The sequence below is a fragment of the Pristiophorus japonicus genome, chromosome X (genome assembly GCF_044704955.1).
Source record: "Pristiophorus japonicus isolate sPriJap1 chromosome X, sPriJap1.hap1, whole genome shotgun sequence".
NCBI classification, from domain to species: Eukaryota; Metazoa; Chordata; class Chondrichthyes; family Pristiophoridae; genus Pristiophorus; species Pristiophorus japonicus.
The window spans coordinates 32,151,258-32,178,526 of record NC_092010.1 but is presented as its reverse complement, the minus strand read 5'-3'; the positions used below and the strand labels follow the sequence as shown (position 1 = coordinate 32,178,526).

Genomic DNA, 27,269 nt, shown 5'->3' with positions numbered 1-27,269 from the left:
CCGTACTGAATTAACTGATCTTAGCCATGACTGCAGTAGGGACGCAATTGGCCTTGGCTCCCAAGGTTAGGAAGAGAAAGTCAGCCAGGGTTCCCACTACTGATCACTGTCCAGTGACTCCTGCTGTATGTGTATCAAGTGAGGACATAATCAGGCATGATATGTATCTATATATTTAAAATCTTACATCTGCGCCCCCTCGTACAATTATACCCTGCCCTCTAACTTAGCTTCACCTAAATGTTGTACTTGGTTTTGATTCCCTGTGTGCAATAGCAAGGGAGGTCAACTTGTTATTGATTTCTAAAAATATCATGTAAAAAATCAATTAGTTTTGTCTGAAGCTCACTGGATTTTTAACCCAAGGGATGTTAAAAGTCTAGCTGCGTAGAAAATACAAGTACACAGATAAGTCTATTTAAACTTTCCACAAGCTTTATCCAACCAGCCAAGAACTCAATGATCACAAATCACCCTGATGGCCAAAGTCTGAGCTATACAGACCAAGTTCAATCTATGCTACGTTAACTGATCTCAGCCCAGACAGCAGTAGAGTTGTAACAATTGTCTACTGTACCTTGGGTCAAAGGTGGGAAAAAATAACTGGCTCCTGATCCTGATTGCTATACAGTAGCTCCATTTGGCAGTGCGTATGGGCATATGGATGTCAGGTGAAGACAAGATATTTCCCAGATATGATTGTTTTTGTCACAGTCATTTCCGTTTTATATAGTTTCAAGTAGCTAGGATTTAAAATGGAGGCTTTTTCCCCACTAAATGCAAAATGGTGGATCGGAGACAATCTATCTGTATGACCCAAGTAGCTGATAAAGGATTTGCTTTGATGGCTGAGGCAGAATGTTTATAATGTTAATGAGTACAGTATTTTGTCAAGCTCATTGTCAGGTTTTGATACGAGCAGGTTATTATGGAGAAGGTGGCAGTTAAAAACCATTATCTCATTGTCCAACAAGGTGTGAAAACTGTTAACATTATGTTTGCTTGGTTATTTCAAAAGAAATGGCTTCACATCAAAAGGGGTAAATATCCAGTTCTTGGCTGCTGGTCTTGTGTTCTGGTGAAGATGTTCCAGACTTAATTGATACTGGAAGTTCACATAATCTATGTATAACAGCTCATCCTGAAAAATATATTTCAAGACTGTGGACTCTATGCCAAGGAACCAAAAGGTTCCATTCCATTCTAAGAGCTGTAAAAAGGCAGGTTTCTAAAAAGAGTGTTAACCCATCGAGGACTGATTTCAGTTCTCTTTCACTGTTGTGTGCGTCAGCATTTTACCTGTGCTTTTGCTTCTCTGTAATTTTGTATTTGCAAGTAAATTGAGATCAGTAGTTTAGCCTGCATAAAGTAGTGTAATCCATCATTGGGATTGATATGAGACAGTGGACATCCTATGTCTTCTCTAATAAGTAATTTACCACAATTGAAGTTAATTGTTAGACCTGGGCTACACTAACCCAAATATGGCAGAGTATAAATATCTAGCTTCAATTTATAGGCGACCTCCATCTGTTCACAGAAACTGTCATCAGGCTATTTACATGAGCAAAGGTGTTAGGAAAAAGCCTGAACTGAAACAGTGATGTATTTCACAGTCAGATAGCCTGCTAGCACTCACTGTCAAAAGTCACACATGAATAGTGGTACCAGAAGGTGCCTGCTGCTGTCTGCGGAACTGTACCATAGCGAGAGAGTGGTTTTCAGCAGCAAGGGGAGAGATTTGAAGAGGAAAAAAAGAGAACTTACTGAACTTAATGGCAGTGTAAAGTTTTAGCTAAAGACTGAAAGGTTGGGTTAGTATCTGGGAAATAGATCACCTGTTCACCCTTTTGGCCACAGTCAGTACATGGCCCAAGAAGACTGGGAAAGAAAGAAGTGAGGAAAAGAAAGCAAAAAAAAAGACTTGCATTTCTATAGTGCCGTTCATGACCCCAGAATGTCCCAAAGTGCTTTACAACCAATGAAGTACTTTTGAAGTGTAGTCACTGTTGTAATGTAGTAAACACGACAGCCAGTTTGCGCACAGCAAGGTCTCTCAAACAGCAATGAAATAAATGACCAGATGATCTGTTTTACTTATGTGGGTTGCAGGACACTGGCGAGAACTCTTCATAATCATCAAATGGCGCCATGGGATCTTGAAAGTCCATGTGAAAGGGCAGACATTGCCTCAATTTAACATCTCATCGTAAGATGGCACCTCCAACAGTGCAGCACTCCCTCAATACTGTACTGAAGTGTCAGTCTAGATTATGTGCTCAAGTCTCTGGAGTGGGACTTCAACCCATGACCCTCTGACTCAGAGGTGAGAGTGCTACCACATAGCCAAGACTGATACCAAGGTAGAACATAATATATGGCCCGTATTAGGAAATCAGATACCACATCTAAAGGTTTTATTTATTCAGGTAACCTTCAGATTTAGCTTTTTGCACCTGGCCCGCAGATCAGCAGATAGGCTAGTTAATCACATTGACCCTTTCACATCAATTTCGAAGCTCTCCTCCTCGTTCATACTGCTTGTGCTATAAAAGTGGCCAATTAACCTTAAACAACATCGATTGAATATAAAATCAATCTGGATTATTGGAGATTTAGTGACAGTCCCAAAGCAGTGTTCTGATCGCCACAAGATTGATATTATCTACAGGGACTTGAAGCCATAAATGGAAATGGCACAATTGATGTAAGTGGCTGATTTCTACAGACATCCCTCCACATGCCCCCCTCCCCCCCCCCCCCCCAACAATTTTCCAAAATGGCCATCACAATATTTGGAGATTCCCTGAAAAAGTACACAATTTTTACACCTATTCATAACATATAGTGCATTATACCCTAAATATCCCAAGAACTCACCTACTGCCAGCATGTATCAGAAGACCATGGTGTGTTGCTTGTGATTTTACATCCATTTAAAATTAATGAGCAACGAGCGCACAATTTTTTGGATAGGTGCTGGGCGAAAGATTTTATACCACTGGTGCATACTCAAAATATTTTCTCCTATATTCATATTGCGCTTCATTATGCTGAAACATCTTGAAGCACTTCCAACAATGAATTAATAACAAAGAGAAAGCAAAGTATCACAGAAACAGCAGAGAAAGTTCAAATCGCATAATACTGCAGAGAGAGAGAGAAAAAAATCAAAGAAACTGCAGGGAGAAAGAAACAATTGAGATGGAGCAGAAAGAATAAAAATCAAAGAGAATCACAAAGAAAACATGAACGAAACCACAGAAAGAAAGAAGAAACGATTGTAGAAACAATAGACATGCAGAAATATATCACAGAAAGAGCAGAGGGAGAAAGATTCGCAGATGTCGAGAGAACAGAAACATAGACAAAGAATCACAGAACCAGCAAAGGAGTAAAGAAACACAGACTCAGCAGAAAGAATCACAGAGAAAACAGGCAGAAAAAAAATATCACACACAGCACAAAGAAAAGCAGAAACAGCAGAAACAAGAGAGAAATTCAGAAAAAGCAAAGAATGATAGAAATGGCAGTGAGACAACAAATCAGATAACGGAGAAAATGTCAGAAACAGCAGAAGAAAAACATCACAGAGACAGTAGGGAGAATCACAGAGCTGAGACAGCAGAGATTCAGACGGCAGTGCGAGAGAATGACAGAAACAGAGAGAGAGAGTGACAGAGCAGAGAACGAAATACAGAACCAGCAGAGAAAACATAGTAACGAATGAAGAGCAGGGGAAGACAACAGTACAGAGAAATGAGAGATCCAAAGGGACAGAGATGGAGTGAAAGGAAACACATTTTATATTAGAACCTTGGATTAAAACCTTCCTTGTTTTCAGAAGTGATGATTGTAAAAATAAGGAAACTTTAATTGTTTGCAGATTTTCTTCAGGAGAGAAATTCCTTCCTGCGCTATTTTCATGAATTACCCAAGGTGTTTGGGTGAAATTCCTGTATTTGCTGTTTTAATAAAAATTGTTAACCTGTTTAAAATAACTAATAATTACTTCATTAAAATAGTTAACACAGGAATGTAATCCTTGGTGTCTTCACACTTGGGTACACAGAATAAGATGGAGGAAAAGCTGATGAGAAACATACGGGAGAAAAATTGTGTGGAGCTGCGGGAATGTCTCATCAAAGTATTGCAGCACTGCATGACAAATTGGTAGATGCACTGCTTTGGTATGTGGCTGAGCCACAGAAGGTTCAATTCCTTGCCTGCACTGATCTCAGCTGGAGCAGCACTTGGGATATTACACCTCATGGAGTGCTACTGACGCATACAGAACAGGAAGGTTCCAGGTTCAGTTCCTGGTCTGTGCTGAGTTAGCTGACCTCAGCTGGACAGTAGTTGGAGTTCTACAATGCCACTCCTGATCCACTGTCCAGTGATCCCTGCTGGAGCATGCACATGCGTGGACATTTTGGGAGAGGGCAGAATGGAGCTTGTCTGTGACTCACACTTAAGTTGAATAGCCTGCCAGCACTCACTGTCCAGGCTGATACACAAAGGATATTCATTTGGCTGAGGTACAAGAGGGTAATTTGCTGCCTGTAAAACAGTACCCCAGCATAAACCAGAAGGAAGAAAAAATTGTAAAAATAAATAATTCAAATTCGCTAGCACTTTCATGGCATAAATAGAATACCATACATATATCTGTGGGATACGGAAACTATTTATATATGCTACATTTCCCACTCGTTACTAATAAAGCCGGACCACAAACAGAACCGTTTTTGTATCTCATGGACAAACAGGTGGCATCCTCTCTACTACAGTGGGCTGCAAAGCAGTGACCCCTTGCTTTTTTGGAGAACATTGTGTGCGTGTATCTCTATAGGAATGCTGCTTCGTACTGGTGTAAAATTCAGTGTGTGTGAAATAACATTTAATGAGTGGCTAGCGTGGTTCCATGACGGGTATCAGGATGTACTTAGGGGTCTGTATGGAGCCGAGAGTCAACACAACACAGAGCATGGCTCAGAATTTCAGGCATTCATTTCACTTGTACAAAGTGCAAAAAATTAAAGTAGCTCATTTTCCTTCTTTCATAAGTTGCAACTCTTTCACATTCATTAAGGAAATGTTCCACTTATTAACAGTAGTAATCCAAGGGTATAAATTGATTATTTCAAACAGGTTCCAATTTTCTCCCCATCTCTCCTGAATGCAATGACCTTTGCTGGGGTACAGTTTCATGGGTGCCTTTGGTACCTCACCCAAATGGTCATCCTTCATGTGGGATCTTAGAAAGTAAGTGTCATCAGGAGTGCGGAAGGCATCACAGTCAAGCCCAACCATGTCCTCAACTACCATTTGCATATGTACTCTTTCCAGCGGGGATCACGGGATAGTAATCAGGAGCAGGAACCCTGGATGTTTATGTTGCCCCGTTAGCCTAAGAACAGTGAAACCAATTGGAGTATGATTCTCAACTTAGATCAGCTAACTCAGCGCAGGCCAGGAACCGGAGCTTGGCCCTTCTTGGTTTGCAGGACTCCTTGGCACACCACGCAGTACGTATACTCACCAAGCCGTGGGAGGAGTGTGCATAGGGGGGGAATGGGAGGGATTTGGGCAATGCAACAAAATAAATAGATGCTTTTGATGATGCCATGAACTGTACAGTTGCTGTCAATCCCAAGGACTGTGGGCGAGCACGACTACTAAAAGGACTTTCTAAAAATAAAAACAGTGGTTGACCGAATTATTGGGCATCGTTCTATTGCCATTGCTTGCTGCCAAGTAGCATCCCCATCACAATGCTAGCATTCGTGTACTATGGCAGGTGGAGTTCAATGTGGAGAAGTGTGAAGTCATCCTCTTTGGATCTGAGAAAGAAAATTGGAATATGTTTTTAATGGTGAAAAACTAGGAGCTGTGGAGTACTGTGTACAGTTGTGGGCACTGAACCTCAGAAAAGATATATTGTCCTTGGAGGGGATACAGCACCGATTCACCAGAATGATACCTGGGCTTAACGGGTTAAATTGAGGACAGTTTACATAAACTTGTATTTCCCGGAGTTTAGTAGGTTCAGGTTGTTAAAAATGTAAACCTGTAAATACCTTGTTTAACCACCAAAGGGCTCATCCCCTGGAGTCCCAAGGGATCCCATAATCCCTTGGGAGCACCTGTACATAAGGAGACCTCACAGGCTGGAGAGGCACTCTGGAGACCTGTAATAAAGGACTACGGTCACACATTACTTTGAGCTTACGGTATCTGGTCAGATTCTTTATTCAAGACATAACACAGGTAATCTAATCAAGGTGTTTAAAATTATAAAATGATTCTATAGAGTAGATACAGAGAAATTATTTCCTCTGGTGGGGGAATCCAGAATAAGGGGGCACAATCTTAAAATTAGAGCTAGGCCTTTTTAGGAGTGAAATCATGCAGCATTTCTTCACACACAAACGATAGTGGAAATCTGGAATTCTCTCCTCTAAAAGGCTGTGATGCTGGGGCAATTGAAATTTTCAAAACTGGGATCAATAAATATTTGTTCGGTAAGGGTATTGAGGGATATAGAGCAAAGGTGGGTAAATGGAGCCGACATAATCAGCCATGATCTAATTGAATGATGGAACAGGCTTGAGGGGTTGAATGGCTGACACCTGTTCCTTTGTGTCACCACAATATTTCCATGTTTGCCACCATGGTAGCCAAACTCCCCTCAATATGTGGCAGCAGCCACCGTCAGAGATAGCTTTTCTTCTTGCTGGTGCTGCAGCTTCGCACCGACATTTCCACCATCCTTCCTTACAGTTGGCATAATGGTGGCATTAGGCTGTTGTATTCAGGTTCAGAAACTAACACAAAAGAAACGTATCAGGATGCTGAGCATCAACTGGAGCAGGGGCATTTGTGCTATTTCCAATTCCATTCAGGTGCCATGTTAAGGGATTCAGTCAATAACAGGCAGTAGACTTCTTTGCAAATCATATCACTTCAACTGAAGTGATATTTCTACCATGTGATTTGAATCATAATGGTTCAAGTAGTGAAGGGAGCACTACACAATAGATGAGTAGTTTACCCTACAAATATTCTAACAGTGATAAAGTTGCAATCTAACAGAGGTGTCCAGGCAACCACTTCAACTGAGAGAATTAAATTTTTTTAACCCCTCCTCTCCAGAAGGTATTCTGCTTATGCTGGAGTATGCTCCCACAGGCACCGTTAGCCTTCCTGCATCACACTATGTAGCTCATCTTAGTGTGAAATAAGACTGTGTACACCTCAGAGATTGAAGGTTGAGCAGCTTAAACTCCATAGATATCATACTGTTTGTGCATTTTTAGAAATTCTATATTCAAGGCATATTATTTGCACTCATGCCTAACTGCACCCAGTATATATCCTTGATGGTGCAATGACATGGGGAAAGACAACCAATTTTTTTTTTTGTGATTTTTTTTTTGGGGGGGCATTAAAATCATATAATTTACAAGTGCCTCCTATAAAAGGGGAGGGGGACACTAAAACCCAGCAATTAAAACAGATTAAACTTTAAAACATAAAATCAAATTAAAATTTGGTTGCCGGGGGTGATGATGCACTCCAGTCCACCAATGGCTTGTGACATGGATAAAAACCTACCACTGATTGTAATCTGCTGTGATTACTAGGATTTACCTGAATCAGTCTGTATTAAATACAGGATAATAGACAGCCAGGAGCAAGTGGATTAAAAGAGTTGTAATCTAATTGAGGGGGTTCAGATAGCGTCAGAAATCATGGGAACAAAACTTGAGTGGTTTATGAACAGCAGCTGACCGCTCCAAGATTAGATTAAAGCCTTCTAATCAGTCCTGTCTATTGCCTGTTATTGATAATACGTGCAGTGTTTGCTCTATTATGTAATTAAGTTTTTATTACTCTGACCGTTTTAGCCATGGTCCTGAACCCAGCAGCTGTGTGAGGTGAGACTTGGCAACTGTTTCTTTTTCCATTTCTATGTTCTTGGATTTAAAAAAAACTCTCGACTTGTGATAGTGTTGAAGGGAGCTCTGATTATGCTGAGGTAACTTTATTTGATCATATGATTTTTAGCTACTGATTTCTTTAAGTCTCCTGTGGTAAATAACAGCTGAGAATAATGCAATCTAATGTCACAAGAAGAATTAAAGATACTTGCGATGAGCACCCTCAATGGCTCAGTTTGTAAATGCACAATCTTGTATGGAACTAACCCATACAGATGAGGGAGATCTCAGGTTCAATCCCTGGTCTGTGCTGAATTAGCCTACTTCATGGTGGTACCTGTAGTGACGCCATAGTTGGCCTTAACGTCTTGGGCTGGGGAGGGGGGAAAAACTGGGTTCCTCCTACAAATCACTATCCAGTGAAGCCTCATGGAAAGTGAGCATTAGGTGAGGAAAAAGGACCTGGCTTAGCTGTGATGCCTACATCCCTCTGACACGAGTTAACATGGTCCACACATGATGAATGGGCAAGGTACTGGAGGGTGAGTCAACATCTTCAGGAGAGGATGGGAGAAAATTTGGAAAGTAGATAAATGCAATGAAAATTGCAGATCCAATAAATAGTTCACACTTCATTTACCCCTTTCCCTTCTATGATTAAGGTGTTGCATGTGAACCAGTAAGGGGAAGATGTTTGGGATCTCTATTTCTCTCATTATAAATGAGTTATGGACCATCAGTTGTTACGGAGAAACCTGAAAATTAGCAACATCACCTCTGGTTCATGGGTTCAAATGCAGCCCAGATTGATCGATGGAAGTGCCTAAGTTTGGAGCAGTCTCAAGCCAGTTTCTAATGGATCGGAGTCCATGGCTGTAATCTGCAATTAAACTGCATTACGTTGGCAGTCTCACTTATGCGCCAATGGCCATTTCCAAGTGAGTTTTATCAAATAATGCCTGTTCATTTATGCCGCCTAGGTTATACTCGCCACAGATAGCAACTGTTCTGGTTTCCTTCAAAACTCAGGCAGCCACTGCGCACACGAATACATGTACGTGTCGAATCACGTGTTTTTGTAGGTGCAGCCATCATCTGAGCTTTGGAAGAAATTGGAGCATCTAGTTTAAGAGGCGAGTGTAACCTAGGTTAAATCTATCTCCCACACAATGGATTCTGGGGTGCAGATTGAAACTGACACAATGGCAATCTGCTGCCAGGAAACTCACTGGGTGGGTCTTGGTTAAATTGGAATGATGTTTGGTTGCTATGATATTTATAAAGAAAGAATTTCTTGAATTTATACAGCACTTGTCATATCAAAATGCCTCAAAGTGTTTCATATACAATGAATTACATTGAAATGCAATGAGTGCTGTTATGTAAGCAAACACAACAGCCATAATTAATATAGCAAGGTCTCACAAACAGCAGTGAAACGAATGAACAATCAATTTGTTTTAGATGGTGCTAGGGTGGCCAGAATACTGTGATCTCTCTACACCTCTTCAAACAGTTCAGCGAAATCTTTAAGATCCACTGAATCAGCAGGTGGGGCTTCTGTTTAACATCACGTCCAAAGTTCAATGCCCCCAGTAGTGTAATATGCAGTACAACCGAGTTTATGTGTTGAAGTGGGGCTTGACCCCACCACCTGTGGAGTCAGGCAAGGGTTCTGCCAACTGAACCAAACTGACATGTTGTACCAAATGAATGGGAAAAATTTGTGGCATAACAAAAGGAAGAGAGATAAATGGATGGCAGTGTAGGAAACTGAAATATTGGCCTTGTATTAGTAAAGGTCACTTCTGATATTGGAAGAGTCCAGGTACATTGCTGGGGCAGCAAAAAGGGAGCTTTACCCTTATCTAACTTGTATACATTTGGGTGTGCTTGATGCTGACATAGTGTACAAAAGTGACAAAATGGCCATTCCTAGCACTGACATCAGTGGACAGGTAACCAGCTCTCTGGGATCTGCTGCCCGTATGCCTCATTCCTGGGAGGTGTGTGTAACTCAGTCACCATCCTTTTTCCCCAACCCCTGACCCTTACACCCTTCAGAGAAAGGAGACTCTCAGACCATCAATTTGGGCTGGATGCAAACTCAGATCCCATAGGTAAATGACATGTGTTCTAATCAGCCATGATCTTATTGATGGTGCAGGCTTGAAGGGCCGAATGGCCTACTCCTGCACCTATTTTCTATGTTTCTAAGCCAATTAATTACAATTTCCCCACAAGTAAAATGCTGCATTTTTACCATCTGTGAACCTTTGCTTTTCAAAAAGGTTTCACAAGAAAGATAGTAAGCAAGGGAAATCCAGAACACTGCTTCAGATTAAACCATAATAGGACAAACCAGTGAAAGACGAATTTAACAACTTGCATTTATATAGCACCTTTAACATAGAACTTGTATTTATATAGCGCCTTTAACGTAGTGAAATGTCCCAAGGCGCTTCACAGGAGTATTATGCGATAAATATTTGACCCCGAGCCACATAAGTAGAAGTTAGCGCAGGGCTTGGTCAAAGATATATGTTTTAAGGAGCATCTTGATGGAGGAAATAGAGGTTAGAGAGGCGGAGAGGTTTAGGCAGGGAGTTCCAGAGCTTGGGGCCTAGGCAACAGAAGGCACGGCCACCAATGGTTGAGCGATTATAATCCGGGATGCTCAGGAGAGCAGAATTAGAGGAGCGCAGACATCTCGGGGGGGGGGGGGTTGTGGGGCTGGAGGAGATTACAGAGATAGGGAAGGGCGAGGCCATGGAACGATTTGAAAACAAGGATGAGAATTTTGAAATCGTGGCGTTGCTTAACTGGGAGCCAATGTAGGTCAGCGAGCACAGGGTTGATGGGTGAGTGGGACTTGGTGCGAGTTAGGACACGGGCACATGAGTTTTGGATCACCCCTAATTTACGTAGAGTAAAATGTGGGTGACCAGCCAGGAGTGCATTGGAATAGTCAAGTCTAGAGGTAACAAAGGCATGGATGAGGGCTTCAGCAGCGGATGAGCTGAGGCAAGGGCGGAGACGGGCGATGTTCTGGAGGTGGAAATAGGCAGTCTTAGTTATGCTGCAGATATGTGGTCGAAAGCTCATTTCAGGATCAAATATGACACCAAGGTTGCGAAGGGTCTGGTTCGGACTCAGACAGGAGTTGGGGAGAGGGATGGAGTCAGTGTCTGGGGAATGGAGTTTGTGGCGGGGACCAAAAATAATGGCTTCGGTCTTCCCAATATTCAATTGGAGAAAATTGCAGAAAACATCTCAAGGCACTTTACAGAAGCATATGGAAAAAACTTAAGACCTTCTTCAAGTCCTTCTTCACACAAGGAGTGATCATGAGTCAGAATGGATTTGGAATTTTTTTAATTTAAAAAAAGAGGTCTAATGGCCTTCCTCATCTGTATCTCTTACAATCATGTGGCAATCCAGTCCTGACCATTCTCTAAGATGCATGACTTAGTACTTCAATGAGTGGATAGCTGTGATGGCTTATCATAACTAACAAGTCATTGTTGCTCCCAACCAGTCAGAATGAACTCATTTGTACAAGGCAACAATATCAAACATGAGATTGTTGCTAGTAGCCAAACTTTAAAAAAAAACGCACACTACTCACTCAACTAAAAAACTCCAGTCATTCCGTGATGGTTCAGCTGGTTAAAGCCATACTAATCAGGAAGGTTTGATTCCCCTGGTCTGTGTTCAAGGTAGCCCGCACATGCACTTCCAGCAGAGATTGCGGGATAGCAGTCAGGAACAGGAATGCTGACTGATTTACCACCAGGGGTGCTTGAGGCCAATTGCTTGTCTCCCACTGCTGAATTCTGCACTGTTCCATCTTGGTTGAGACCTGTGGTACTGTTAATGGGAGGGACATACTGTATGGCACTGACCTTATTTTGTGATTTCCTACTTGCACCCATCACAAATGCCATTTCTCAGCAGTGTAACCCTCTTCCCCTCTTCTTCTCTAATCCCCGCCCCCAAATTAACACTGGCACAAGAAATCAGCTCTCACTGGTGAAGGGACATATTTGCACAATTTAGGGCAGATTGGTTTTAGGAGTGGGAAGAAGCGCATTTTCGAACATAGAAGTTTGCAGCACAGAAGGATGCCATTCGGCCCATCGTGTCCGTGTTGGCTCTTTGCTAGAGCAATCCAAAACTAATCCCACCGCTCCGCTCTCCCCACAGCCCTGTATCTTTCTCGGTTTCAAACACTTAAATTTGAAAGTAAAATTTTTAACCTTACAATGGTCTCTGCCTCAACCACTCCGTGGCAAAGTATTCCATGCTCCTGACTTCTTTCCTCACCCTCATTGACAATTTTCACATGATAATCGTTGTACTGTTCAGAAGCAGAGGAAATTATTCTTGACACAGTTAAATACCAGACTAATTTTCTGAACAAATCTGAACTTTGAGTTGGAAACAAAAGGTCTTATCTTGCTGCATAAATCAACTTTTCTGATTCCTTCGCTCTTAATCTCTCTCTAATAATTTTATATATTCTGTTTCTTCCTGCCACTCTCTCTCTCCCTTTCTCTTTTCCTTTCCCTCACACGCACGTTCTTTCACACTCTTTTACTTTAGCTGTTCCCCCTTTCTCTTTTTGTCTGCCTCTCCGTAATCCTCTAAGTTTCTCCCTCTTTATTGTGTCTAATTCCCTCCTCGTGTGCCTGGGCTGTTGGTTTTTGTGTTTAATTCAATGATTAACTCTGAATCTGGCAGATCATGTTGCTCATTAGCCGCCTCCTTTCACACTAATTTAATGCTTATTAAACCCAGGCCACCAGCGCAGAGAAGCATTCCAACAAGAACAGTATCCCACTTCCCTGCCTCTGTTATTCAGCTTCACAGCTGTTTATACATTTTCTACAGATTATTGTGTTCGGTTTTATACCTTTGTCATAAAAGCTGAACTTTGGTAATAAAGAAACACAATGAGACTTTCCCAAAAGCACCAGCAAATGACTTGGCTCGCAACATAGACGAGAATGCTGAATTTCTGAATCTTTTCCCAATATGTACAAAAACAGCACCAGTCATCATTTCCCACAAAGACCCTTTTCAAACTTTTACAAAAGCAAACTTGTATGAATCAGAAGTGCAGTAACGCCAGGGACGTGAGCTGAGTTTGATAGGGGTGGTTTTTACCAGCTCTGGCTGATTTTACAGGGAGCTAACATTAGGTGATAATTGCTGATGCAATATCTTTACTTTCCATAATAAAATAAAGCCACCCTCCTTTGAAAAAAAAGATAAATGTATATTATCAAAAGCCAACTAAAACTTAGCTAGTTAACGCTTATAGATTGCTGAGGCAAGGTCTGTTACAAATGTTCTATTTACAGTTACGGTTATTAACCTTAGCTCTCACGAATAACATGGGTGTCCTAAATTGCACCAAGTCCTGTTTACCCATCACCCCTATGCCCGCTGACCTACATTGGCTCTCATCCGGCAACATGTTGATTTTAAAATCATCAGCCTGGTTTTCAAATCCCTCCATAGCTTCGCCTCTCCCTATCTCTGTAACCTCCTCCAGCCCTACAACCCTCTGAGAATTCTGTGTTCCTCCAACTCTGGACTCTTGCGCATCTCTGATTTTAATCGTTCTACCATTGACGGCCGTGCCTTCAATTGCCGAGGCCCCAAGCTCTGGAATTCCCTCCCTAAACCTCTCTTTCCTTCTTGAAGACGCTCCTTGAAACCTAACTCTTTGACTCTCATCGGTCCTAGTATCTCATATGGCTCAGTGTCAAATTTTGTTTTGTAACGCTCTTGTGAAGCGCCTTGGGACATTTTACTACGTTACAGGCGCTAATATAAATACAAGTTGTTGTTGATGGCTATTTTGGAATTAAGTCTCCAGTTAGACTGTCCCATCATATATGTGGTACCACAGGATACTTGCATGTAATTTTTAAAATTACAATTGTTCCCTTATAACCATACATTGAATACATTCTAATGTAATGTATATTTTCAAAAATATGCAAAATGAGAAAAAAAATGTATCCTCCTGCTACAAAATATTACGGCTAAGCATTCCAATATCTGTAATACCTTTAGTTTAGAAAGTGTGTGCCAGAGTAAACTTACTGAAGCATACAGCCTCTTTAAAAACATACAGCTAGAATTCACAATGGCTCATCGCCTAGTTTCTCGGCAGTATTGGCCGTTTTGGGCGATAACTGGGCCGGCGAGAAATTGCCCCGCTGAGTTACTTACGCTGGCGGTTTCGAAGTACCACTGGGGAGCGGACCACCAGCGTGCACTGCCCTGAGATCGCCCTGGTGCGATATTTGGCTCAGCGGTGACCCGTAGGTAAGTATTAAAAAACTGCCCACGAGAATCAGCGGAGCTGGGCGGAAGGTGAGTAGCTCTGCAAGGAAAAGATAAGTAATTGTTTTTTTACTCATTAGTTTAAAATTCTGTTGTAGTGATTTAAGTTAAAAGGGTCCCGAGAATGTTTTTATGATTTTGTTATGTTATGTTTTTTGAAAAAAATAGTGTTTTACTCCTTCTAGGCTCAACCCGCAGCCTCGGGGTAAATCTTTAGTAAATTTATTAATTATCGCCCATTTTCTTTAAGAACCGCCCAATCGACCCAAAATTCACCTTTTTCGCCGAGAATCGGGGTGCAACGCCCATTTTTTTTCGCTGGGTGGATTTTTTGGGGTCATGTTTTCGCCAGCAATAATCTTAGCGGTCTTTTGGGCGGCAATTGGGCACTGGTGGATTGTTAGGAAATTCTAGCCCATAATATGTTAATCAATAGTTTTCACTTAGCATGTTACTCCACTGACATTTTCTGCAGTTCAAGTTCTAGAGCGTGCATTTAATTTCTGTGATAGCCTAGATTGAGATTCGGAACTCAGTTTGTGGGTTTTCTAGGAGGTACCCAGTGAAGATGAGTCACCCCTCCTGAAGGAGGGTGGGAGAGTCACAGAGGATTCAGTCAGAAGGGATTGGACGAGAGTGGAGATGAAGTACATCCTCCAGAGGGAAAGTGACAGATGGGCCAACTTGCATTAGCTGGAAGTGGTACTGGCAGAGGCTTAGGAACAGATCACATGGTCAGTCTCAGCTGAAAAATGGTAAGAGGGAACAGGTGCAAATCTCTTACAAAATGGGAGTGGGGGGGAAATGGGGAAACAAATAAAAATTAAAACTTTTGGCCTCAAACCCCATTATGTGCTGCTAATTTTCCACATTGTTATCTAATAATACGCCTTTGTGAGGACTGCAGCAAATGCTTGTTAATGCCCAGTGTTTTTTGTCTCCGTATCTGAAACAGGAAGCCTTTAGAAAACTGTTGGATTACAACAGATTCCTTCAAAGTTACATTTGGACTGATTTCAAAGTACTTGAAGGAGAAGTTAAACTGGGGGTTTTAAAGTGATTTACGTGGGATTTGAATCAACTGATTAGATAAGTCTTGGTTAGTTGACACTCTGAAGCTCCACTTAAACTTCTCTTTGAGAGATGCTGAAATTGGGTCTCCCATAAATTCTGGACCTTTTTATGGATCAATATCTAAACAAAAGTTCTGACCCCATTTGAACTTGAGTCATTAATTCGCTTTTTTTGATCATTTGCTTTTAACCCCTTTAAAACTTTTTATTTACGACTGTTGCAAAACACACATGAACACAAACACAAGATAAGTGTATAGCAAGAAATACAAATATCATTAAACTCAGCAATGGCTCTTCTTGTGACAAAAGCTCAGGGAATTAGATACACCGAGGAACTGCCTTGACCAAGTATGTCAACAGACCTCTGAAACTTTTACTCATGGTCACCCTAGTCTCTGATATCTCCTGATAATGAGTCTATTATGACTATCATGAACAATCATTTTTCTTTCAAAAATGATCTAACCTTTATTGCAGTAATCAGTTTATTGATGGTACAATGTGAAATTACTCAATTCTCAGGTTGAGTAAATTTTGTTACATTATCCAGTGGATGATTATTAGGAAAGGTGCACTGAAGCTTTAAAGGCCAAGTGATAACATGTTTTTTGGCATGCAAGTTAAGAAAACCAAGTTTTTACATAGAATTAGTTAGAATTTACAGGCCATTTGGCCCAACTGGTCTATGCCAGTTTTTATGCCCCACACGAGCCTCCTCCCACCCTACTTCATCGAACCCTATTATATCTTTCTAATCCTTTCCCTCATGTACTTATCTAGCTTCCCCTTAAAGGCATAATTATCTATTTAGAAAATATGTGTATCTTGCGTCCAAAATGTGGGTGCAATTAATGCCAGAAGTGCAGGTTGATTTTTTTACCTGTCCTCCTCAGGTCAGGTTGTGTCTAACAAAATCTTTAAAATGGCCAAACTGGGTGTACTGGTCATCATGCTGACTTCGCACTTAACCTGCTTCACTTGCAGAGCAGTGAGAAGAAGAATATTTCTAGCAGTGCAGTCCAGCAAAATGAAAGGAAAAAATTAATTAGTGCCAGTTAGGAATTTTTGTACATCCCGGTTGACTGTCTTGGGATGTGTACATGCTCCTTCATGTATTGTGTAGCCCTCATCTGCAACCAGTTCTTTGCTCACATCTGCTACAATCCATCAGGTCAACTTTGCTACCACCTTTGAGCTCATGCCCCATAGTAGTTTTCAAGAAAACTCCTACCGACAGCCATCAGTTGAACTGCCCAATGAAAGCCCATACACTGAAGTGAATGAAGTTATGGTTGACTCATCAACTATATCATTTCCGTGTGCTAGTCATTCATTGATTGTATTCATTCATATCTTTTTGAAACTAACACTGATAAATAACTTAAAGAAGAATGACTGGCTTACTGATGAGCGTATAGCTGAGAAGTCACTCATTCTTAAATGGAGAGGATAACCATAATTTTGTTTTGAGCAGGGGGGAGGGTTGGTGAAGCAAACAGTTAATTTCAAAAATACATGCATGAAAGGAATCAATGAATGAGTCACAGACAGAAATGAAGTAGAAACAAGTCAGTCGTAACTTCATTCATTTAAGCTTGTGGAGTGACAGGGGCTGTTTCCTTTGACATTGGTCATAGAATTTCCATTGAAGGCTATCATCGGAGTTTGTGCAGGATAGTCGTGGGGTTGAATTCTGAGTCAGTAACAGGTTGAGGTCAGAACTGTTTGTGAGTTCAGAACTCGTAGTGGTGGGGCAGTGTGGGCTTTGGATGGCATCTGTCCCTTCCCAAAGTAACATCTTGTCTCACCTGATATTCTGAAAGAAAAGCCCTTGCACCTTGAGGAAATCAGTGCAACTTGCAATGAATTACCCCTCAACAAGGCCATTAGAGACATTAAGAGCCCTTAACAAGTTTAACGATTTTTCTGTTTTGCTTTTGAGCCCTAAAGGCCAAGAGTGAATTCTTCAATAAGTTATTTTCCTCAGTTGTTAATGCATAACATTTTTATTGGCCTTAATGCCGTGAGGAAAATATGAGCCTGTGTAATCATTGAGTACTGATGTCTTCCTTTATCTCATAATAAAACTGGCCAGCATTGGTTAGTGATGTCATCAGAGAATTGGGATTGGCTGCTGGCTTGCAGTCATTGTAAAAAAAAAGGAATTGCTATGGAAACAGCCAAGGCTGTTCCAGATGGTTCCACACATTGCGAGAATACCCCAAACAGCCAGTGAGATATCATATGCCTTTAAGATGTATCCCAGAAGTTCTTCTAAGATCTAAAACTAGCAATGGTTTGTACCTTCCTAGATTACAACAAATCTCATTTAAACATGCGTTTGTTTTCAGCAAAAAATTTTAGACCCATTGGAGGTCATCTATAATATAAGGACAGAACAGTCAAGGAGACGGGCTGGTTAATCATTCAAGTTCTTTTGTATATAAGAACATAAGAATTAGGAACAGGAGTAGGCCATCTAGCCCCTCGAGCCTGCTCCGCCATTCAACAAGATCATGGCTGATCTGGCCGTGGACTCAGCTCCACTTACCCGCCCGCTCCCCGTAACCCTTAATTCCCTTATTGGTTAAAAATCTATCTATCTGTGACTTGAATATATTCAATGAGCTAGCCTCAACTGCTTCCTTGGGCAGAGAATTCCACAGATTCCTTCTCAACTCAGTTTTAAATTGGCACCCCCGTATTTTGAGGCTGTGCCTCCTAGTTCTAGTCTCCCCGACCAGTGGAAACAACCTCTCTGCCTCTATCTTGTCTATCCCTTTCATTATTTTAAATGTTTCTATAAGATCACCCCTCATCCTTCTGAACTCCAACGAGTAAAGACCCAGTCTACTCAATCTATCATCATAAGGTAACCCCCTCATCTCCGGAATCAGCCTAGTGAATCGTCTCCAAAGCTAGTATATCCTTCCTTAAGTAAGGTGACCAAAACTGCACGCAGTACTCCAGGTGCGGCCTCACCAATACCCTGTACAGTTGCAGCAGGACCTCCCTGCTTTTGTACTCCATCCCTCTTGCAATGAAGGCCAACATTCCATTTGCCTTTCTGATTACCTGCTGCACCTGCAAACTAATTTTTATACTGCCTGTTGTGCACTACTGCCCAAGATTAATTTCTACATATTATTGAACATCTTTGTCACAGATATTTAACTAATATTTTTAGATCAAATTTATTTTGTCCAAAATATATGAATGTTTGCATTTCCCAATCTCCATGCATACTATTTTGTGTTCCATAACTCATTGTTAATCCTTTTCTCTGAATATACTCTGGGAAAGTGAAGATCACATGGTGGAAAATGGACAGTTATTGCCCCAGAGGGCTCGTTGTATACACAATCCTTTTCCTTTGGAATCCGTCCCTTCCAATTCCTGGAGATTGAAAACCTCTCTTTTCAACCCAGCAAATTATTTTCACTTTTCACCAATACAAAGTTGAATATATTTCTTCAAACATAACCTTTATGTATTAATTTGCTGCAATTTGTTTGATTGCAGAATAGGAGATGGTGATTGTTTGTTAGTCAAATCAAGGATCAGAACCATATATCTGTGATTAAGAATGAAACATATATCTGTGATTAAGAATGATTATCCTTCTGGTCTGTCTGGCTCGGCTCCTTACTGCCATAACCAGCTGAGTTATTGAAAAGTGTCTTTAGAATCAGCAAAAAAGTAACAATTGTAGTTGTTGCTACTTCAGGGACATTAGCTTGGATGATGTGGAATCTATATGGGTAGAGCTGCAGAACACCAAAGGGCAAAAAACATTAGTGGGAGTTGTGTACAGACCTCCAAACAGTAGTAGCGATGTTGGGGAGGGCATCAAACAGGAAATTAGGGGTGCATGCAATAAAGGTGCAGCAGTTATAATGGGTGACTTTAATATGCACATAGATTGGGCTAACCAAACTGGAAGCAATACGGTGGAGGAGGATTTCCTGGAGTGCATAAGGGATGGTTTTCTAGACCAATATGTCGAGGAACCAACTAGGGGGAAGGCCATCTTAGACTGGGTGTTGTGTAATGAGAGAGGATTAATTAGCAATCTCGTTGTGCGAGGCCCCTTGGGGAAGAGTGACCATAATATGGTGGAATTCTGCATTAGAATGGAGAATGAAAGAGTTAATTCAGAGACCATGGTCTAGAACTTAAAGAAGGGTAACTTTGAAGGTATGAGGCGTGAATTGGCTAGGATAGATTGGTGAATGATACTTAAGGGGTTGACTGTGGATGGGCAATGGCAGACATTTAGAGACCGCATGGATGAACTACAACAACTGTACATTCCTGTCTGGCGTAAAAATAAAAAAGGGAAGGTGGCTCAACCGTGGCTATCAAGGGAAATCAGGGATAGTATTAAAGCCAAGGAAGTGGCATACAAATTGGCCAGAAATAGCAGCGAACCCAGGGACTGGGAGAAATTTAGAACTCAGCAGAGGAGGACAAAGGGTTTGATTAGGGCAGGGAAAATGGAGTACGAGAAGAAGCTTGCAGGGAACATTAAGACGGATTGCAAAAGTTTCTATAGATATGTAAAGAGAAAAAGGTTAGTAAAGACAAACGTAGGTCCCTTGCAGTCAGAATCAGGGGAAGTCATAACGGGGAACAAAGAAATGGCAGACCAATTGAACAAGTACTTTGGTTCAGTATTCACTAAGGAGGACACAAACAACCTTCCGGATATAAAAGGGGTCAGAGGGTCTAGTAAGGAGGAGGAACTGAGGGAAATCCTTATGAGTCTGGAAATTGTGTTGGGGAAATTGATGGGATTGAAGGCCGATAAATCCCCAGGGCCTGATGGACTGCATCCCAGAGTACTTAAGGAGGTGGCCTTGGAAATAGCGGATGCATTAACAGACATTTTTCAACATTCCATTGACTCTGGATCAGTTCCTATTGAGTGGAGGGTAGCCAATGTAACCCCACTTTTTAAAAAAGGAGGGAGAGAGAAAACCAGGAATTATAGACCGGTCAGCCTGACCTCAATAGTGGGTAAAATGATGGAATCAATTATTAAGGATGTCATAGCAGCGTATTTGGAAAGAGGTGACATGATAGGTCCAAGTCAGCATGGATTTGTGAAAGGGAAATCATGCTTGACAAATCTTCTGGAATTTTTTGAGGATGTTTCCAGTAGAGTGGACAAGGGAGAACCAGTTGATGTGGTATATTTGGACTTTCAGAAGGCTTTCGACAAGGTCCCACACAAGAGATTAATGTGCAAAGTTAAAGCACATGGGATTGGGGGTAGTGTGCTGACGTGGATTGAGAACTGGTTGTCAGACAGGAAGCATAGAGTAGGAGTAAATGGGTACTTTTCAGAATGGCAGGCAGTGACTAGTGGGGTACTGCAAGGTTCTGTGCTGGGGCCCCAGCTGTTTACACTGTACATTAATGATTTAGACGAGGGGATTAAATGTAGTATCTCCAAATTTGCGGATGACACTAAGTTGCGTGGCAGTGTGAGCTGCGAGGAGGATGCTATGAGGCTGCAGAGTGACTTGGATAGGTTAGGTGAGTGGGCAAATGCATGGCAGATGAAGTATGTGGATAAATGTGAGGTTATCCACTTTGGTGGTAAAAACAGAGAGACAGACTATTATCTGAATGGTGACATATTAGGAAAAGGGGAGGTGCAACGAGACCTGGGTGTCATGGTACATCAGTCATTGAAGGTTGGCATGCAGGTACAGCAGGCGGTTAAGAAAGCAAATGGCATGTTGGCCTTCATAGCGAGGGGATTTGAGTACAGGGGCAGGGAGGTGTTGCTACAGTTGTACAGGGCCTTGGTGAGGCCACACCTGGAGTATTGTGTACAGTTTTGGTCTCCTAACCTGAGGAAGGACATTCTTGCTATTGAGGGAGTGCAGCAAAGGTTCACCAGACTGATTCCCGGGATGGCGGGACTGACCTATCAAGAAAGACTGGATCAACTGGGCTTGTATTCACTGGAGTTCAGAAGAATGAGAGGGGACCTCATAGAAATGTTTAAAATTCTGATGGGTTCAGACAGGTTAGATGCAGGAAGAATGTTCCCAATGTTGGGGAAGTCCAGAACCAGGGGTCACAGTCTAAGGATAAGGGGTAAGCCATTTAGGACCGAGATGAGGAGAAACTTCTTCACCCAGAGAGTGGTGAACCTGTGGAATTCTCTACCACAGAAAGTTGTTGAGGCCAATTCACTAAATATATTCAAAAAGGAGTTAGATGAAGTCCTTACTACTAGGGGGATCAAGGGGTATGGCGAGAAAGCAGGAATGGGGTACTGAAGTTGCATGTTCAGCCATGAACTTATTGAATGGCAGTGCAGGCTAGAAGGGCCGAATGGCCTACTCCTGCACCTATTTTCTATGTTTCTTTGTTTCTATTTGTCACTTTCAACCTGAGCCCCACTCTCACACACAACCCTTGGTATCAGTTATGGCTCACACTGTCAAGTCTGACCTACACTAACAAATGCAACCACTGCTCCTAATGTCAGACCCAACTAAACTGCAGATGAATATGTAGTGCAGGAGATAGTGTACAGTGTTTTCTTTGTAGGCCAAATGTTCACTCGCAACATAGAAAGCAGAGATAAGACTAACTTCTGGGGAGAGCATGTCACCCAGTTGGAAAAATAAATTGTCATTACCCATTTACATGACAAATTGTACAAAGCCATTGACTCTTTAATAAGTAAAGTCATGCAACATAATTGTACGCACGTGAACTGTGCCCTTGACATTCATTCTTTTCAGGCAAGCCTTTACCTTTGGTACAAGAACAGCACAAAACCGGGTTTTGTGCCTAATATGGCTTTGCTGCCTAAATGGAGAAGTTGACTTGAACTTGTAAGGACCAATTTTGCAAATAAAAATCAAGTGTGAGAATACTGGATTCACACAGCAGATCCTCAAAAGTTCAAAACACCCTCTTTTCATTTGGGCATAACTGGCACATTACACAGCCTAGTTCAATTTTTCAGATGGTCAGGAAGCACATTTACCAGGATAAGCTATGAATTTTTATGCATCCTTGGTTTCCTGTGAAAATTTGATGGCTGGATAATTGCATAAGAACGTAAGAAATAGAAGCAGGAGTAGGCCATTTGGCCCCTCGAATCTGCTCTGCCATTCAGTGAGATCATGGTTGATCTTCTACTTCAACTCCACTTGCCTGCACTATCCCCATATCCCTTAATATCCAAAAATCTCTCAATCTTGAATATACTCAATAACTCAGCCTCCACAGTCCTCTGGGGTAGAGAATTCCAAAGATTCTCAACTGTCTGAGTGAATACATTTTTCCTCATCTCAGTCCTAAATGGCCGACCCCTTATTCTGAGACTGTGACCCCTGGTTCTCGACTCTTCAGCCAGGGGAAACATCCTCCCTGTATCTACCCTGTCAAGCCCTGTAAGAATTTTGAATGTTTCAATGAGATCACCTCTCATTCTTCTAAACTCTACAGAATTTAGGCCTAGTCTACTCAATCTCTTCTCATAGGACAATCCCCCCCCCCCCCATTCAAGGAATCAGTCTGGCGAACCTTCATTGCACTCCCTCAATGGCAAGTATATCATTCGTTAGGTAAGGAGACCAACACTGTACACAATAGGTGTGGTCTTACCAGGGCCCTATATAATTGCACTAAGACATCTTTACTCATACTCAAATCCTCTTGTAATAAAGGCCAATATACCATTTGCTTTATTAATTGCTTGCTACACCTGCATGTTAACATTCAGTGATTCATGCACAAGGAAAAAAAAAGGGGGCCTTGAAAATGTCAGCTGTGTCACCCAGGCGGGTGGCATGGTTTTAATGTTTATGTTTATTTTCAGGTAAACTCAAAAGAGTTTCATGCACAAGGACACCCAGGTCCCTCTGCACACCAACATTTCCCAATCTCTCACCATTTAAAAAATACTCTGCTTTTCTATTTTTCCTACCAAAGTGGATAACTTCACATTTCTCCACATTATATTCCATTTGAAATGTTCTTGCCCACTCAGCTGTCTATATCCCCTTGAATCCTCTTTGCATCCTCCTCATAACTTACATTCCCACTTCGCTTTGTATCATTGTGGATGATGAAGAACATTTCAGAAAAGTTATGTCGAGGCATAGCAGACTCAGCACTACACCTACTAACTACCCCAGGAGAAAATGCCTCTGTGCAAGACACAGCTATCTCTGTCACATGGCTGCTCCTGTGCCTCTGTATGCATATTGAAGCTGGATGTGTCTCATGGAGCACTATAACCAGATAGACCTGTCAGCATTGTTCCACACAGTTATCTGGAGCAAGACACTGAGTGACACCAACAAGTAACCATTTCCTGTGGTGGGAGGGGGAGAAAGAATTACATCATGGACACAGACGCCACACTGCATCATTATAAAATATGTCTCTTATAGGGTAAGTTCACTGATCCCACACTCATTGTGAGGAGCTGTGCTGAAAGGGAGCATCAGTGGTAGTGTTGTTGCCCCTGTCTTATCTTTTCATATGAAATTGTAGGTAGGCTAGCTTACTGGGATCTTTAAATTGGAAGTCCTGGCTGCTGTTTGTGATATGATTTCCTTTGTCCTTGCATCGAACACTGTGGGTAGAGTAAATATACAAGGTTGGATAAGGACAGATGTGAACTAAGTGTCTGTGATTGCTACAGCCTTTAAAAGGTAGTGTCAGGTCAGACGAAATTCCAGAAGGCTTTGTTTCAAGTCTGAACTGGTAAATATCTAGTCAGAGTGCTTTGCACTTCTTATCCATCTGGGTGATAGAAATAATTTTAATATTGATTACTGGCCTGTTGAGAAAGGATTTGGGGTTTCCTCAAAGACATTTGCCGACTGTGAAAGGTCTACATTGATATGAGGTGTAGGAAGCTTGGCTGGAACAGGAACATTTCATGCATCCCTTTGCGATATCTTCAGTTCACTTAACCAAACTGGTTAATGCCTGTTGCTTCAGAATGCAAATGTTAATCCAAGATCCAGTTAAAGGACTCCTGAAAAAGGACTGCAATAAATCTATGCTATTTTTGGTTTCGGAAAACCAGTTTAAGTATTAGTGAAAGTTAAGTACTGTGGGGGTGAAATTGCTCTTTTTTAAAGCCCCTAGTACCTCCGGGGGGGCACTAACCGCCCCCAAAGGAAGTGGAGATTGCACTCTGCTTCCTTTGTGGGGCGCAATCTCGCGTGCTCCATTTCCTTTGGGGGCGATTACTGGGGCGAGATGTTCGCTTAAAGGGGAGGGCCACTGCGCACTCTGCAAGGCCTCTGATGGCCTCAATTGGGGCACAGGGCAATTTAACCCCCGATATCTATGTAATTCTAAAATGTTATTTTATCTGCTGATTTATTTTGTTTCTGCATGAATTTATGGTTTGCAATAAGCCTGATTTGTAGTTTAGCCTTCAATATATGGTCCATGAGCATGTTTTTTTTCTGGCTCTTGCAGCAATCAGGGAGGACAGTGGGCATTTCATACATCTTTCCAGATTGTACATGAGAAAAGGTTCATTGTTAGTCTTGGACACAATTCATACAAAGTGGAGGAACAGCTCTGTTGTTGTAAGCTTGAATAAGGAGTGCTGGAGAAGCCCAAATTGTAACAATCAATGGCAAAAGTGAGATAAATATTACCTGCAGACCAAACTAGGTGTTCAAAGATGAAAATGAAAGTAAATTACCCAAAGCAAACAACAGTCGTTATTATTAGAGCTCAGAAAAATGTGCACGGAGAGTTGACCCGTCTGATAGCAGAGGAAAAGAATAAGGACCATGTGTACTAATTAAAAGTGCTTCAACTTGAGGCTACAAAAAGAACAGCACAAGGAGACTGAGCACCAACAAGGGAAGAAAATGAGCATCAATGCCAACACAAGGAGGCTTTGTGCAAGCATGAGCCAGAGGAAAAGTAGAAGCAGCACTGACATTGAACTAGCAGAGAAAGGCTTATCGACTTTTAAGAGTCCAGTTGATCCAGCATAACTGTGTGGAGAAAAACTTTACTAAATCTAATCTTACTCTACATTGTCCATTGTTGAATAAGCCTCTGTTGGAATGCAGGAACACTAAGCCTGCTAGCCTGAGGACCTCAAGCAGGAGCAGCTACTACGATGGGCCTTCACCCTGTACTTGCTGGCCCCTCATCAGTCCGCACTTCTTCTGCCCTTTTCTCTCGCTGTTCTGTGCCAGTCCTTCTTCATGCCCCTCATTCACTGCAAATCCCAAAATGCTGGATTGTGGGCTGATACTTAATGCAAGTGTGAGTTGTGACACTGGGTGCTATGATGTACATTGCTGCTTTCATTCTCACTAAAGACCACTGGCTTTTGCACCATTGTCTGTGAAGAGAGCAGAAAGTACATTTGTGATTAAATAAATACATTTCTCCAAATCACTGTTGCCCTTGAATGTAATGAGCTGCAAAACTCAATGTGAAAGAATAAACATTCCAATGTTACCTGTTCTACAATTCAGAAGAAGGGAGCTTGAATTTTGTTACCAGCTGGTCTGCGCCTCCCTAGCACTTCCTGAACTATAACACTAAGTTAAGAGAGACAGTAAGTAGTGCAGATGGGAGCAGGAAGTTGCAAAAGGACAGACCGATTAAGTGAGTGGGCAATCTGATGTCAATGCGGGCAAGTGGGAGGTCATTCACTTTGAACCCAAGAAAGATAAATTGGAATATTTTCTAAATGGTGATTTAATGTATGCACCAGTGAGTATGCTCACAGGTTTGTAGAGCTGTTGACCACCAGTACGCTTGTGGCCGTCCATGAGAGGTGGGCGCCAGAGGGACTGGAGTGCATCATCACCCCCAGCAACCAAATTTTAATTTGATTTAAGTTTCATGAAAGTTTAAATTGTTAATTTGTGGGTTTTAGTGCCCTTGCCAAAAGGGAGCATTTGATTTACGTTTCTACTAAAATAGTTGTTAAGTTGAGAGTGGCTTAACCAGTCACGTGATGTTCACAAAACTCAATAAAACCCCAGCCAGTTGGATTCAGGGGATCCACGATGAGGCAGGTGGTTGTGAGCCTGGTGGATGAACTGGTAATGTGTAGTGTGATTGTTAAACCTTTGTTAATAAACCAACTAGTTCTTAATAGCAATGTGTTGCTATGAATTCTTAAGCAAAGAACCCATGAAGCAAGTATATTACAGGTGAGAAACTAGGGACTGTAGATGAGCAGAGACACTTAGGGGGCAATGTACACATCATTTAAAGCTAGTAGACAGGTACAAAAAAAACAAAAAGGCTAAGCGCCTTTATCTTAAGGGGGCTGGAATACAAAGGGGAGGAAGTTATGTTTCAGTTGTATAGCGCCTTGGTCAAACCCCATCTGGAGCACTGCATTCTGTTCTGGGCACCGCACCCCAGGAAAGATATATTGGCCTTGGAGGGGGTGCAGTGCCGATTCACCAGAATGATACCAGGGCTTAGAGGGTTAAATTATGAGGACAAGTTGAAAAAACTTGGCTTGTATTCCCTTGAGTTCAGAAGATTGAGGGATGATCTAATTGAAATGTTTCAAATGTTAAAAGTATTTGATAGGATAGACTATCTTCTCTGGTGGGGGAATCAAGAACAAGAGGGCATAATCTTAAAATTAGAGCTAGGCCGTTCAGGAGTGAAATCAGGAAGCACTATTTCACACAAAGGGTCGTAGAAATCTGGAACTCTCTCCCCAAAAGACTGTGGATGCTGCGTCAATTGAAGCTTTCAAGACAGATCGATAGATTTTTGTTCGGTAAGGGTATCAAGGGATATGGAGAAAAGGTGGGTAAATGGATTTAAGATACAGATCAGCCATTATCTAATTGAATGCAGAACAGGCTTGAGGGGCTGAATGGGCTACTCCTGTTTC

The 27,269-nt window shown here is 41.7% G+C and overlaps 1 protein-coding gene and 1 long non-coding RNA gene across 2 annotated transcripts in view; one reads left to right on the top strand and one right to left on the bottom strand.

Moving 5' to 3' along the window:
• Window positions 1-27,269, top strand: part of LOC139240948 (uncharacterized) — a 104,382-nt gene that overhangs the window by 3,671 nt on the left and 73,442 nt on the right. The gene's annotated exons all lie outside the window — the stretch shown is intronic.
• LOC139240947 (sonic hedgehog protein-like) overlaps window positions 1-27,269 on the bottom strand; it is a 95,742-nt gene that overhangs the window by 49,526 nt on the left and 18,947 nt on the right. The gene's annotated exons all lie outside the window — the stretch shown is intronic.